Raw genomic sequence first — 17,067 nt, forward strand, 5'->3', positions numbered from 1 at the left:
TTAATGGCCGGCCATGAAATTTTAGGGGCCTCTCAGGTGTGTAGATCACAGATACGTGGTTGAAAGTTGGCAACACTACCCCTAGGGTGTTCAACATTAGCCCGGAAGTTGGAAAAACGGGCGCCGGGAGGCTCCGGAGGAGAGATAACTGGTTGCTGCAACAATTACTAGCCTCCCACCCTTCAGTGACCTTCCTGGTGATAAAACAGAGGTACCTACCAAAAATGAACGAAAACCGATGCAAAACGAATGTTCGGGGGCCAAAACACGCAGTTCGGGGCCCCGGAAACTGCCCGTTAAACACCGAAAGTGGCGTTCGGCCACGAAGTGGGTTTCTCAGCCCCCAGTGTCCCTCAAAAGGGATGAAATAAGATGTATGCCAAAAATCAGAGCAATAGGAGATGGTTAAGCGGTCCCGAACCGAGGCACACGGCGTGACGGCTCCGAAAACCGGAAACCGGACTCCGAAATGGGAAAAATGGCCTACGGCCACCAAATGTAGCCTACGACCATTGAGATATGGTCTACAGGACCTCTCCCTCCCCTCGGGGGAAGAAGCAGAGAAAACCGAGTCTGGTTCGCAAACCGAGACAAGGCACAGAAGAGGGTTCGGAAATTCGGAGGCGGGGCTCGCAGCCAAGACTCTGAAACTTCTGAACGAGCACATTATGCAACATCACCAAGCGCTCAATCGGTGACGTCTGAGTCTTAAGGTCGGTCAAAAATGGGGTGTCTACACCAAGCATCTCAAACGTCTTCGTTGTCTGTTCGAGCCATTCATCTGCCTTAAGTGGCTCTTTAGGATCACCCACAAATTCATCCGGATTGGACCGGAAGAACTCCCTCTTCAGAAAGGAAGGTCCTGCATCCGCAATACCAGCTTGAGCTTGATTCTCAGCTCTAAGAATGCCTACTGACTCCCTGAATGCCCCTGCTATCTCTCGGGCTAGAGCGCCCATAGCCTGCTGGCCTACTGGCTCGGCCACATTGGCCTGGCCAATACCCTCTTCAACTGCCGGAATCTCCTCTGGCGCAGGCACCTCCTGCCTACCCGGCCTACCACGCCTACCGCGTCCTCGTCCTGACATCCTAATAAAGGAAACAGAGACATTAGCACATTAATAAATGTGCCGAAGCTAAACACTCGCGTCCTAATGCAATGGACAACAATAATTCATTCCACGTAAGCACATAATCACATAAGCACCTACGAATTTCATTCCCGGATAATGATAGTCCCAATGCGTTACTATAGTTCCAGTTGGAAGCAGCAGTGATCAAGTGCCTTTCCAACAAGACTACTAGAAACTCAAGGGTCCAATCAACATCCTAGAAACTACATTCCATACCCATATAATCACATAAACATGTTAACACATAAGCATATAACATTGCACTAAGTCTCTATCCAACGAGACGAACCCATTGTGATACTAATCACGTCCCACGTACCCAAAGTATTCAAACCCGGTACGCTCTGATACCAAGTTGTAACGCCCTCAAAATTAACCCATTATATATCATTGACATTCATTATTTAAAGAAGACATTCTATTAATTCATTCATCAGAGTATTACAAAATAAAGCATTACATGTATCATTGAATAAAATGCCCTACAGGCTTACATCTTTCCAAGCCAACACTTGGATACAAAAATATGAGTTCTATCTCAATACAAGAAAAGCCCTAGGCTTGAATGTTTACATGTACTAATAATTTAAGACAGTTAACTAAAAGTAGTCTTCTTCAATCCAGAAGCCAAACCCTCCCAAGCTAATTCCTTGGAGGTAGCTTATCACCTGAACCTGAAAATGATGTTCCCATAAAGGGTGAGCCACAGCCCAGTAGAAATATACTAAACCACATATAAGCAATGAATAAAGCAATGGCATTCAACAGATGGTTAACCAAGATAGTCCATTATTTCATTTTACAGTCTTATAACACTATTGTCTAAAACTCATTTTACCTTCCAATTTTATCAACATGGCTCAGAACCTGGCCAAACTTACAACAGTGAATTACATATATCATATTCACATCCTTCCATTATCAACAAACAAATGAGACTCAAGCTCAAATCAGAACACTTCATACTTCCAGATTGATACACATTTTAGTGCTGTATCAATAAAACACTTCTATAAATAAGCACACATAAAAGTGATGCTAATGGAGTCCATCCCCTATCTCCTCCCAAACAAAATCCGGTTTAGAGGTCCATCCCCTATCTTCCCCTAAACCGTGGAGTACATCCCCTATCTCCTCCCACACACAAACAATGTATGCAAATGCAATGCTCAATCAATACACGTATTTTCTGTATCAATGCCACAGTCAAAATTAATGACTTAACCAATGTGATTAGTTCCAGTTATTCCTAATCCACATGCAATGTCTACAACAATCACGACTATCCTCCACCGATAGCCCAAAACAGTTATTTCTAAACTGAAAATAACTATGTCCACAATTCAATAGACAATGATTCAAATTATCCAATTATGCTATTTAATCAATGAATTCCCAACATATTAAAATACCAAAACTTAGAACATAACCTATAAAATGGAGTAGGAAATCCCTACCTCAAAGAAAACAACCCAAAAGGTGAAGAAAGAGATGAGTGCCCAAATACCAAAGTGCTCCAAATCGCCAAATGCTCAGATTAAATGGTAGCCCTTGCCTCACTCTATCTTTTATATGAGGGATCTAGGGTAGAAACACACCCTAAGTGGATCAAATCTAAGAAAGAATGTGAGTAGGGAGAGAGAAAAGTCGGACCAAGGGTTTTGGAATCAAAAGAAAATGAAAAAGACTGATCAAATCCCGCAGCTGTGTATATAAACTGGACAGGCTCGCTCGAGCGAAGACTTGGTCGCTCGAGCGACCAGACACAGAGAAACTACACTCGAGCCAAGGAAGCCTTGCTCGAGCCAACAACTCAAATGCTCGCTCGAGCGAAAGAAAGCTCGGTCGAGCGAAGAACTCAAACCCTCAGGTCTGAACCCAGACACACGCTCGAGCGAAGGAACTATAGCTCGAGCGAAGGATGAACTAACTCGCTCGAGCGAAGAAAAGCTCGCTCGAGCCAAGAATGCACAGCTACAGGTCCAAATCAAACACTACCTCTCGCTCGAGCGAAGAACTCCTCGCTCGAGCGAAGAACCAAAAACCTGGACAGTAACTCTTGGTTTCTAAACCCAACCAACCTGAAACAAACCTGCCCAACACATCCTATAATTCCAAATGAGAAAAAAAATAAGGGACATCAACAACAATAAAACAATGACAGAATCTACGGAACCTAAGTCTGGATACAATAATCAAATGGGAAAAGACCGGGGTCGCTATAACAATGCTTAAAATTGTGCATTGGAAAAAAATTTATCTGCTGGGGATTATTTTCAGGAATTGAATTTTTTTTTTTATTTTTTGGCTTGGTTTATAGCCAGTGGAGTTTACTACTGTTTTTCTTATTGTTGAGGTCCATTTAGTAGCATGTTGTGAAGTGGTTTGCTTCACTTGTATGCATAGAATTTGATCATATGTGTTATATAAAATACATATAGAAAATAAATAGCATAAGAGACATAAGATAAGCCCAAAGAAGGAAACTATTTTGGCCATAGGTGAATATTAATAAAACAGTAGCTATGTGTGTATCAAAAGTAGCAACAGTAGCTATGTATGTATCATGTCTCTATTTTGTATTTTGTATGCAGATTAAAAAATGGCTTGTTCCTCTAGTAACAATAGCAACATAAGATTGAAACCAAGATTGTGTGATTATGGGGGAACAACTGCCATGTACATTGTTCGAACCAATGAGAATGGAAATCAAGGCATTTGTTCTTTGTTTGTCCATCGAAATATGTAAGCAGTACGGAAATTTGTTTGTAAATTTGTTTGGAAATTGATTAGCCTGATTTGATTAACTGATTGTCATGCATTGTAGAATAGTAAGGAACATTGCAATTACTTAAAGTTCGCAAATGATAATGATGACGATGTGATCTCCATAAGTCGTTCCAATGTTGCACCTCGTAAATCTGTAAGAAACGACGAATTTAACGATCTAAGCACAAGGGTTTCTGAGAAAGATAATGAAAATCAAGAGCATGGCAGAAGGCTTAGAAGGATGGAGAAGAAATTGAATGCGATGCTTTATGTCATTGTATTTTGTATTGTTTTATATTTTATAATGTAAATTACTGAGTTGATAACTTTTGGGAAATTTGATGGATATACTTATGGATTGAATGGACTTGATGGATTGTGGCTATGTGTTGTGATTCATTCAATGTAGGTAATGAAAAACCTGTTATGTTTTCAATTGTTGTTGATGTAGATTAGGAGTATATGTTGTTGAATGTGAGTACTAATTACTGTCTCAAGAAACCAAGTAAAAAGGGAGTACTAATTATAGATCTGAATGAGGAAATTCAGTTGCCAATCTCATTGTTGGCAAGAATGTTAAATGGATAGAATAGCATAGTGCTTTCACATTCTTGTGAATGTTAACCAACAATTTCTTACTGTATGAACTGTTAATTTTCAAAGCAATAGAAACTTCCTTGTAGAGAATAATGTAAATCTGCATAATTGTTTGATTAAAATTTAGTTTTGATTCATGATTGATAATGAGATAGTTTAACAACTACAATGCATATTAAAGATAGATTCCCTGACTACTACTCTACTCCAACACAGATCCATACTTCAAGTGTAACAAACGATGATATCTTAAAGCATTAGACAACAATCTAATGAAGTGAAAAACATTCAGCATTATGATACTCAAGAAATTCATTGAATATGACAAAGCTGGACACAGCTGCAACTCATGTCTTAATATGAGTCCATGAGATAGTGATCTGGTGAAAGATCAGCACACTTGTTCATCATTTACTTGAGGAGCAATTGATTCTAAATTTCTAATGTATCCACAATAAATTATCAATTAATGTAGATACTAGCATGTGCACATAAGAACTAAGAATTCAAAGCTTCTAATTGCACTATAATGCACATGACTTCAGGAATTTCAATATGGCAGCGATTCCCACATAAGACCTGTTATCCAAAATAACCAAAACATAACCTATTTAAAAAACATGACTTGTTGTCCAAAATAACCAAAATAACCAAAACATGACCTATTTAAAAAAAAAAAAAAAAACATCACCAAAGATATCCAATTCAACTTTCACTGATAATTAACCAAAAACTGCTTCATTTACAAATGAAGCTATGCAAAATGTACAAACTGTATCCAACGCAAATGAAACCAAAATATCGAAACTTTACAAATAATAGTTATCAAATAACTGATTCAGCACTAAAAATAAAATGTGGCATTTGGATCCACATCTATATTGAAGTTAATAAAATTTGAAGCTAGTGTCGAACTTTGACTGGTTATATTCATTCCTGCTTGAGTATGAGATGTGCTTCCAATATTATCCACCATTTCCATTGGGGTAACCCTTGCCTATAAAAACAAAGTACGTATTACAAATATTGTCCACAAACATATTCAGTAATATGAAATAAAATAGATGTAAAAAGGATTTGTAATTATATGAAATAACACATATCGGTACATACATACTCTCTTGCGTGCCATCCATGCAAGGAAAGTAGTAAGATTCAGATTGCGGCACCTTATGATCAAATAGTAACAAAATGTGATTAACAATTTCACATATTATAATAAAAACAAACAAAATTTCTATAATTATGAGAACACATATCGAATGGTACATAGTGTCTTGCATGCCTTCCGTAGAACCAAAGTTTAAGTAACGAGATTCACCTTGACGCACCTTACGACCGTTTAGTAATAAACATTTGTTTTATAATTGAGGTTAAAGAAATTTTCAAAGTTACATATCAAATAAAATGAAAATGTTACCCGTGCATTCGTAGCCTTCTTATTCTTTCCCTTCAATCGATTCACGATTTCAACGACTTTGCTAACCTTTCGTTTAGTACATGATCGGCCTCTTCGGCGAGCAACCAAAGGACTAACCACCCTCCGAGTCAAGCTTGCTTTTGTAGTACTACGACCAGGCCGACTTTTCGGGGAAGTATTAGAAGGTGGTACAGTAGTACTATGTGGAATATTACTCGCACAACCCGATGTATCTTTTCTCACTCTATCCTTCATTTCCTTCAACCCAAGTTGAACGACATCGTGTTTACCATTATCATTGGTAGCAAGTTCTATAATTTCATCCAACGTCTTGTGATACGTATCATGTAACTTTGCATTTACAGCAGCCCCAAAGTTAGTATATGTGGTTGGAATGCATGTATACCCTCATTCCAAATCTTTTCTCCATCTCTCCACAATGTATTTATTTGGAACCTCATAGATGGACTTCTCATTGAGCACACTAAATGAATGGGCACACATAATGCCCTAAACTCAAACCATCAATACATACCTTGGATCTCACATTCAGTTGAATTGCAGTAGACAACAAATTCCACCTTCTTCATCTTCTCACCGATCAAAATAGCCTCCTTCACATGATAGGTACAAATTGATCGCTCTTCTTTCATAAGAGTCGCATGGCAGTACAGTAGACGCTTCAATTCTGTTTGAACCTCTTTAAATTTTGCATTTATGTAGGCTTCACGAAATTGCTTCTCAAAACGGTACATCGTTAAGCAATAATACAATTTGTTACGAGATTTGAAGTCTGCTTTAGTCTCCTTCTCCACCTTACTTCTCAAGGCATTGTCATACTGCTCAACAAATTGCTTCAAAATCGTCTTCGAGTTCACATATCCATCAAAAAAATGCATTCATGCTGTCACTTCGTTGTGTAGTTAGCATACCAGTCCAAAAAATGTCTTTCACATAGGCAGGAATCCACCTATGTCGTTGATCATATAATACCCCCAACCATTCATTATCATAAAGACTGAACTTTGCAAGCATTGCTTGCCATTCTTTATCAAATTTATTTTTTGTCAAACAATAATAAACTGCATTTTGCAAAGCGAACTTTATAGATTCATATTGGGAATGTCCTCTCAATTTCTTCGGAATCTTGTTCATTATATGCCATAAGCACCATCAATGTCGAGACTGTGGGAATACAATATGGCATTTTGCATAGCTCTACACTGGTCAATTATTATGGCTTTTGGGTAAGCATCTGACATGCAACTTAGCCATTCTCTAAATAGCCAAACAAATGTCTTTGTGTTCTCATTACATAACAGCCCACAACCAAACAAAATTGACTATCCATGGTGATTAACTTCTACAAATGGAGCAAACGGCATATCATATTTGTTTGTCAGATAGGTTATGTCAAATGAGACAATATCCCCAAATGCTTTATAAGCAGCCCTACTCCTTGCATCCGCCCAAAACAAGTTTCGCAGGCGACCATCTTCATCTAAGTCAATTACAGAAGAGAAGTTCGAATTTTTTTGTTGCATGTTATGAAAATAAAGTGTAAGAGAATTAGCATCTCCTACTCCAAGTCTCAATTTTCTAGCATTTTCAATGTGATTCCTTGTATCTCGTTCATCAAATTTTAATGTCTCATATCCCCCGTTTCAACAACTATAGAATGAAAATTCCTAGCCACCCCTATTCCTGCTGCATCATTTATTTCTAGTCTCCTCTTCACAGGAGTAAGAATCCTCTTATTCATTGCAAAATGCCGTGAGTCACTAGGAATCAAGTCATAAGTATGCTCAAGCACAACTGTTGTTAACTTATATCTTCCATCCTTTTGTAGACTAGCTCTTATCCTTGCTTTATATTCAATTTTTGATGACAAAGATGGCTCCAGGGGATTTACTTCTGATCTTTTTGTTCTCTTCCACCCCCCGAGTACATTCAATTCCAAAGTATTTTACCTCCCCATCATCTCCAATATTCTGTGTTCTATAAGCTATAACAAATACAAGGTGTTTTGCATATTTAGCATAAAACGCATACACTTCTTGCTTTGAGGTAAAATGCATACCCTTCTTTGGTTCTTCAACTTCACCACTCTCATTTAATGAAATATTGTTCTCTGGTTCTTCAACTTCGTCAATCCCATTGAATGAAGTATTATTTGAATCAATGTCCATTGTACCTTAAAACTGAAATATAGATTCACAAAGAACACACTTTAAAATAACATTGTTTTATTGCCCAACTTTTATGTTGTTTTGGTTATCATTGTTGTATTACCAAACATTTTCATAGTATTCTCAAGTAAAAAAAAGAAATGAATTGTGATTGAAAATGGATACATAGAAATTCATTTGTATACAGAGATATATGCCCACAATTGAACAGAAGACTTCATTTAGATGCAGTTTATAAGAATAAAATTGAACAGAATGAGGTTCTGAAATTTAATTATAAGAACAAAATGAGGTTCTGAAATTGAACTGATATATGCCCACAATTGAACAGAATAGCCCCAAAATTTAATTATAAGAATAAAAGATAAAAATTACATCATAATAAACTTATAATATAGGAAAGTAAATATGAGGTTTTGAAATTTGTGGGAAAAAATTACGTCAGATGCAGTTACAAAAATGAGGTTCTGCTATTTAATAATGCTTGAAGTAGCCAACTATCCAAATATGAGGTTCTGCAATTGCACTCCATCTTCATTTGTTTCAAACTCTATATTTGAGCTACAGATTTCTTCCACAAAATCTCTATTTGTTTCAAGATTTCTACCACAAATTTCAAATCATTAATCAATATGTTTGTAAACCTTAACTATCCCAGATCATTATTCCACCATTTCAACACAAGCAAATCATTGAACACCTTACGAGCAGAAAATCCAGGGGCTTACATTCGATGAAATCATAGGCATATATATACATATTACACAAAAGGTAAGGAGGAGTTGAAGTTGAAGACACACATACCTGTGAGTTGAAGGCATACACAGGCGCAATGCAATTGACGAACTGGTCGGTGGTAAAATGATAATTTTTGTGGTCATCAGTGGTGACCTAGGTCGATCGTCATCGGCCAGTAGGTCATGAACTACAGTTTTGTCATCCTCTCTCTCTTTACTCCCGCTTCGTCTCTGGTTTTTTCTCTCTATTCTCGCTTCGCCACTGTTTTGGAAATCAAACGTGTGGTGAGTGAATTTAGATGTGCGACTGGGCGAAAGATAAGAGAACCACTTGCCAACTCATTTGGGCCATTCGAGCTGGGTGAGATTCGGGCTACGTAGCAGCTCCGTTTTTATATATGGTTATTTTCTTACTTTAACTCTTGAAGTTTATTTTTTCTTAATTTAGCTCTTTATACTTCAAGTGATCCCCACTTACTCTTAAAACTAATTTATGTCTAAAATTATATAGAAAATGATACATTATAGTTATGTGGTATAAATATATTTTATTATATATGATTCACATTTCTAATATAAATTTAAACTCTAATATAATATATTTTTTTTTATACCATGTAACTGATAATGTGTTATTTTATGTCTAACTTTAAACAAAAATTAACTTTAATTGTAAAGTGCAAAAAATTTATAACATAATGGATGAAAATAGGAAAAACAAGCTTAAAAAATTAAAATAAAAAAAAATAACGAGTAAACATAAAGCGGGACAAACTGTAATTTACTCATAATTGAGAAAGTTAAAATATAATTTGCACTTTAAACAATGAAACCACGCTGCAAATTCGTGGAAGTTTACCGGGATGACTAAGAGCATCCACAACGGACGAGTTAGTGATTGTGTTAGTGTCAGTGGCCAAATTTTAGCTAGTTACAGTAACGTTTGGATTTCACAATAGAAGTGCTAAGTAGTGTGTTAGTGAATTTTATTAGTGTCAGTTGTTAACTTTTTTGTTAACTGTTGTTAGCTTTTTAGCCAGCGAGAGAGGGAGGGGAGAGGGAGAAAGGGACGTGGGAAAGTGCCTTGGGGTCGTCCGACTGGATGTCCGGCCGATCATCCCCCGAACATCTTGACCCTTCACAAAAAAAAAAAAAAATTGCCTTGGATCGGTCAACCGGCCGGTTGACCCGCGGAACAACCTGCTCAATTCTGCTCTTCATCCATTGCACCTTAACACATATTATTTATATATATAATGCACACTGCTTTAACACATATTATTTATATATATAATACACATATTATTTATACTATTTTATTTATTATTTATATATATATACACTTAACACACATGTTAACACATTTATTGCACCACCACTAACTCTCTAAAATTAACAAACTCTTAACATACCTTAATACATTTTTGAGTCTAAAGTTTATCACTTTTTGTCATATAACACACATTTTAACAAATAATTTTAGGTATCCGATTGTGATGCTCTAAAGTGGCTTACAAATAACGCAGTCGTCCTCCTAGAAACACCCCTAGGCTAGATCTTATTGCGATTTCTGGTATCCAATTTTCCAAATCCCCTTTGTAATTTGATAAATCAGGCAAAAAATTCTCTCAATTTCACAATGGTTTTGGTGCCTTTCCCAAGATCCAATTCCTCTATTCCATCATCATCTTTGTCTCAATTTAGATACGATGTGTTCTTGAGCTTCAAAGGTAAGACACTCGCGACAACTTCATTAGTCATCTCTACAAAGAGCTGATTCGAGAGGGAATCAAAACCTATAAAGACGACAGAGAGCTTGAAAAAGGGAAACAAATTTCGCCAGATCTCCTGGAAGCAATTGAAGAATCAAAATATCCCATCGTCGTCATATCGGAAAACTATTCTTCGTCGAAATGTTGTTTGGATGAACTTGTGAAGAGACTTGAATGCCGGAAAAACCAAAATAAACATCAATGAAAAGAAACAGATACAAGGATTTCAAATTTTCCAAGGCAATCCTACATCTTCCACCAAATGAATAACTAAAACAAGAAGGGACAAATTTTATCCACTACCATAAGTCAAAATCATGGCACCTGTATCCCATTCTTGAACTGCAATAGACCAAAAAGCAGGATGCACACACAAATATTGCATAGAGTTCAAAAACAAATTGCACTATTACACATTCTCAGGCACATTTACAAATAAACAGAGACAACCGAAAAGCAATCTTTGAATGGCCAAGTGGAGCCAACATGCAAATTTCAGACATGCCTGAACATGGGAAATCTACATTTGTTAAATTGGATAATGCATGGTTACGCTGCAGTGGCGTAATCAGAAATTTAGTGCAGAGGGACACAAATTAATGATAATTTGGTTTTATTTTTTTAAAAACATTTTTTAGAAAATTCTACTTTCTTGTTTTTCGTATTTTTTTCTTTTTACTGATTTTTTTTAACATTTTAAACAATTTTTTTTTTTTACTTTTTAGGCATACCTACATAAATATACCTAAAAAGTAAAAAAAATTGTGAAAAAAACTTTTTAAAAACTCACTAAATACCAAAAATACAAAAAAAAAAATACAAGAATTCAATACATTTTTTATATTTTTATGTATTTATTAATTTTTTAAAATATTTTTTCACAAATTTTTTACTTTTTAAATACATCTAAGTAAGGTGCATTTAAAAAAGTAAAAAAAATGTTTAAAATTTTAAAAATATTCACTAAAAACAAAAAAATACGAAAAATAAAAAAATTCAATTTTCAAAAAATTTAATCCAAAAAACTCAAACCAAACACACTGATTAATTTTTATTTTTTTTCATAATAAACAACAATGAGATATTACTAAACTTAAATGTTAAGAGTTTATTTGGATAAATGTGAATTTTAAATTAAAAAATTTGAGATTAAATTTTATACAAATTTTGAGGAGTAACTATTTTAAAAGTGGATTGGAAAATTAAAAAAGAAGATATGTTGAGACAGAAGTGATATATTTTAGTAGAGAAATTCTATAAAACATACGGTAAAAAAAATATCTATCATGTGTCGCAATTATGATATTCGTGGTCTTTAGTTATAACACATTATAGTGTTAGATATAATTTATTTATAACTTCTTGTGGTTGTTATTTTAGTTATGACTATATATCAAGTAATAGTTAGTTATGATTTATTCTGATATTAGTTATGACCTATTGTAATTTTTTTATTTTTATAATTGAAAATGTGTTGCTTGATTATAATTTATATAGTGGTCATTTTAGTTATGAATAAAAAGAAACACATGAAGGATAAACTCCATATGTCAAATGTAACTAACAATCTAATAAATTCTATATCTTCATTGAAATTAATTATTTTTGCATGTCAATAATGATAGACATTACTATTATATTGAAATTTTTATAAACAATAATATAACTTATTATATCCTCTTTATTTTCAATCAAAATAACCATTATTATTCTTATAATTTTAAAAATGTCATTGATATTTTATTTCAAATAATATTTTTATAATTTTTTATTCAATATATTCTCTTTAAATTTTTTTTTTCTTTTAAAAAGATTCCCAAAACTCAGGGGGCAGCGACCCCCTGAGCCCAACGTGGCTACGCCCTATTACGCCATAACATGAACAGTTATACAATTTTATAAGGTTATAACAAGTTACATAAAAGCGAAGGTTGATTTCATTTTATGCCGTTTACGATGGTGCAAACATTGCAAACTCACCTCCAGTAAAGTTTTGAAAGTATAGGTGTCAAATTGGGATGCAAATCGTGTACCTTTTTTATTATTACACATTTAAAAATAGATAGTAAAAATTAATAGTCAAAGAAAAAACAAATATTGTGAAAATAAAACGCTAAATAATAAATAATCCTTAAAATTACATAAGTAAGGTTCCTTAAATTAAATATTAGGATAAATTAAATGTTAGTGTATATTAGTGTATCATTATGTAGTGCATTATCATGTTAGTGTAGCATTATGTTAGTGCATTATGTTAGTGTAGCATTATCATGTTAGTGTAGCATTATGTTAGTGCATTATGTTAGTGTAGCATTATGTTAGTGCATTATGTTAGTGTAGCATTATGTTATTGTTCATAGGCATCCAAGGCATCCTCTATAAATAGAGTGCCTTCTTTGTGTAATAGACATGTACAATTTATAGAAACAATTGTGCCTCTCTCTCTCTCTCTCTCTCTCTATTCGCTCATCTCTATCTTCTCTCACTTTCTCCAATTATTATTTCATGGTATCAGAGCACAGTGTTACATTTCTGGCAATTTGTGATTTTGGTGTTTAGTCCCATCCACAGCGGCACTACATCAAACCACTCGGAATTTCCTCACGATTCCAACGGCACCAAGCCCGGCCTCAAAAAACCTTTCACGCGCCCACACGCGCCGCCAGTGTCCACTGCGCGTCATCATTTCCGCCACCACTCTCACACGCGCCCGCACGCGCCATCCGTTGTTTCTCCCTTCCGACACGCGCCTACACGCGCCCACACGACCCGCGACTGACGTCAGCCCTGCCTCTCCCGTACGCCGCGCCTGCTACTGTGCGCCTCTCGTGCGCCGTTTCACTACTGTGCACCCGCGTGCGCCGAATCCGCTACCGTGCACCGCGTCTGCGCCTGCCGCTACCGTGCACCGCCGCTTCCTGCTAACGTGTTCCTTCCTGCACTCTGCTAACGTGCGCCGCTGACATATTTGCTGACATCATCTCTGTCCAGCATACCTTTCCTGGCTATTTTCGACCTTCCGGACTCACTGGTACACTCTGTTTTACCTAATTTTGCTCCTACAGGTCTATCATATTACTTTAAACCCTATTCAACTAGTATTATGGATCGTCATGATGCCTCCCATCCTATTTCCGTTATTTTGAATGGTTCAAACTATGTTCTGTGGGCCCAAGCCATGTCCTCCTTCCTAAAAGGGAAGAAGCTCTGGCGAATTGTTACCGGGGATGTGACTAAACCGGTGAAAGACAGTGACACTAATGAAACTACTGTTCCTACTGCTACATTTGAAGACCGACTTGAGGAATGGGACAGTAAGAATTACCAAATCATTACCTGGTTTCGTAATACCTCTGTTACATCTATCAGTCTTCAGTTTGGTCGCTTTCAGCTTGACTCTGTAACTACTCCTGCAAAAGACATCTGGGATTTCTTGAAAGAACGATACCAGACTACTGGTCTTGCCCACCAATATCAACTTCAGAACCAACTTCATCGCATGCGCCAAGAATCCACTCAGTCCATTAATGACTTCCTTTCTCAAATGTACTCTGTTTGGGATCAGCTTGCTCTTTCAGAACCAACTTGGCATACCCCTGAAGATGCTGTTTTATTTACTATCTATCGCAACCAGCAAAGGTTGGTGCATTTTCTTATGGCTCTTACTTCCTCCTTTGAGCCCGTACGTGCCTCTCTGCTTCATCGCCATCCATTGCCCACTCTTGAACAAGCAATTTCTGAGTTGCTATCAGAGGAGACGCGTCTCGGTACTCTTCAAACTCATCATGTGGACTCTGTTCTGGCCACTCCTCCGTACCGGCCATCATTTACCCAACGGACCACTGCTTGCCTCTATTGTCAGAATCGGGGTCTTCCTTCAACCCATCTCCTGGTCAATTGCCCCGTCAGATCCTGCCGCTACTGCAACAAACTTGGTCCTGGTCATCTGCAACAGGATTGTTTTCGCAATCCATCCCGATCATCGTCCAATAGCCACTCCTCTCGCGGTGGCTCTGCCCGGGGAAGCTTTCATCGTTCCGGGAATCAGTCTCATCACACTGCTACTACTGCTTCTAGGAATCAGCCTCATCCCACTGCTGCTGCTGCTTCCGGGAATCATTCTCCCCACACTGATGCTGTCACCTCTGCGGGGTTCTCTGAGTCGTCTGCTCCGTCTACCCCTCGCTTTTCTCCAACGGATGTAGAGGCCATGCTCAAACAACTTCTCTCCCCATCTGGTACACCTCCTCCTACTGCTTTGTCTGTAATCCCAGGTAACTCTTCTTGGTATTTTGACTCTGCTTGTTGTAATCATATGACCTCCAGTTCTACTATCTTTTCTTCCTTCTCTTCATCTCCTCATATTCCCTCAATACATACTGCTGATGGTTCCCTCATGTCTGTCCGTCATGTTGGTACTGTTTCCACCTCTTCTTTATCTATCCCTCAAGTTTATCATATCCCTGCTCTTACCTTAAACCTTATTTCCATTGGTCAATTATGTGAACTTGGTCTAACTGTCACATTTTCTGCTACTGATTGTTTGGTACAGGACCCTCAGACGGGGCAGACTATTGGGATCGGCCGTAAGCATGGACGTCTCTATGAACTCATTCACCTTCATGTTCCTGCCTCTCCTCCGATTGCTGCTCCTACATCTACTTCCTCATTATCTCCCTTTCATCTTTGGCATTGTCGTTTAGGGCATATTTCTGTTAATCGCTTACGGTCTTTGGTTTCTAGTGGACAGTTGGGTCATGTAATTCCGGATAATTTCGATTGTATCCCCTGTCAACTTGCCAAACAACCTGCTTTATCATTTAATAAAAGTACTTCAGTTTCCCTTGCACCTTTTGATCTTATCCATTCCGATATTTGGGGGCCCTCCCCTACTACTACTATGGGGGGATCCCGCTATTTTGTTGTCTTTATTGATGATTTTTCCCGGTTTACTTGGCTTTTTCTCATGAAAACTAGGTCTGAACTTAAACACATTTATTATAGATTTGCCCAAATGGTCCACACCCAATTTTCCAAAACCATCAAAATTTTTCGCTCTGACAATGCTATGGAATATCGGGATTCTGATTTCCTTTCCTTTCTTCAGCATCATGGTACACTGCCTCATCGTTCTTGTGCTGGCACGTCCCAGCAAAATGGCCGTGCTGAACGGAAACATAGGCATATTCTTGACACTACTCGCGCCCTTCTTCTCTCTTCTTCCTGCCCTGAAAACTTTTGGGGGGAAGCTGCCCTCACTGCTGTTTACACTATCAACTGTGCTCCTTCTCCTGTCATCCATAATCAAACTCCCTTTGAACGTCTGCATGGCACTCCCCCTCCTTACGCTAATCTCCGGGTTTTTGGCTCTGCCTGCTTTGTTCTACTTCAATCCCATGAACACACCAAGCTTGAACCTCGTTCTCGTCTTTGTTGCTTTCTTGGGTATGGAATTGAACATAAAGGCTTTCGCTGGCTCCTTGCTGATATGGGTGTTTCTTCTTCTGATCCTACCCCTCTCTATTGTGACAATCAGAGTGCCATTCAGATTGCTCACAATGATGTTTTTCATGATCGCACCAAACATATTGAGATTGATTGTCATTTCATTCGCCAGCATGTTACCTGTGGTACTGTTCGTCTTCTCCCTATCGCTTCCGTCGATCAACCCGCTGATATCTTCACTAAGGCTCATCCTCCTGGCCGCTTCAATGATCTTGTTTCCAAACTCAACTTGGTTGATGCTTCCCCTCCTTGAGTTTGCGGGGGGATGTTAGTGTATATTAGTGTATCATTATGTAGTGCATTATCATGTTAGTGTAGCATTATGTTAGTGCATTATGTTAGTGTAGCATTATCATGTTAGTGTAGCATTATGTTAGTGCATTATGTTAGTGTAGCATTATGTTAGTGCATTATGTTAGTGTAGCATTATGTTATTGTTCATAGGCATCCAAGGCATCCTCTATAAATAGAGTGCCTTCTTTGTGTAATAGACATGTACAATTTATAGAAACAATTGTGCCTCTCTCTCTCTCTCTCTCTCTCTATTCGCTCATCTCTATCTTCTCTCACTTTCTCCAATTATTATTTCATTAAAAATACATCCTCTGAGGTTTACTTAAAATACGAATTGTTCCCTATGGTTTGAAAAATTACAAATACCTCCCCTGTCAGAATTTTCTATTTAACAGAATTAATTGAAAATGTGAAATTTTTAACTGTTCACCTATACAATAATAAAATTATCTAAATTATTAATTAAAATAAAATTTTAACATTATTAAAAACTGTTAATTAACTTGATGATTTATTAATAAAATGACCTATTTGTTATGAAATTAGAAATCTTAGGGAGTATAATGTAATTTCTAAAATCAGAGAGGGTAATTTGTAATTTAAGTAAACCTCAAAAGGTGTGTTTTTAATTTATCATAAATATTATACATT

General features: G+C 37.0%; 2 long non-coding RNA genes across 2 annotated transcripts; one reads left to right on the forward strand and one right to left on the reverse strand.

The window, feature by feature from the left end:
* The first annotated feature begins 3,363 nt into the window (after nucleotides 1–3,363).
* Nucleotides 3,364–4,286, forward strand: LOC145791197 (uncharacterized). The gene is made up of 2 exons (XR_014331056.1): nucleotides 3,364–3,878; nucleotides 3,961–4,286. It is a non-coding gene; the product is annotated as an uncharacterized LOC145791197 (long non-coding RNA).
* A 912-nt stretch (nucleotides 4,287–5,198) lies between these two features.
* Nucleotides 5,199–9,198, reverse strand: LOC145791196 (uncharacterized). Its single transcript, XR_014331055.1, has 3 exons — nucleotides 8,913–9,198; nucleotides 5,613–5,668; nucleotides 5,199–5,496 (listed from the first exon to the last, which is right to left on the reverse strand). It is a non-coding gene; the product is annotated as an uncharacterized LOC145791196 (long non-coding RNA).
* Between the last annotated feature and the right edge of the window lie 7,869 nt (nucleotides 9,199–17,067).

This window comes from Camellia sinensis, chromosome 5 (genome assembly GCF_055761805.1).
Source record: "Camellia sinensis isolate YWXY chromosome 5, ASM5576180v1, whole genome shotgun sequence".
In the NCBI taxonomy this organism is placed as follows: Eukaryota; Viridiplantae; Streptophyta; class Magnoliopsida; order Ericales; family Theaceae; genus Camellia; species Camellia sinensis.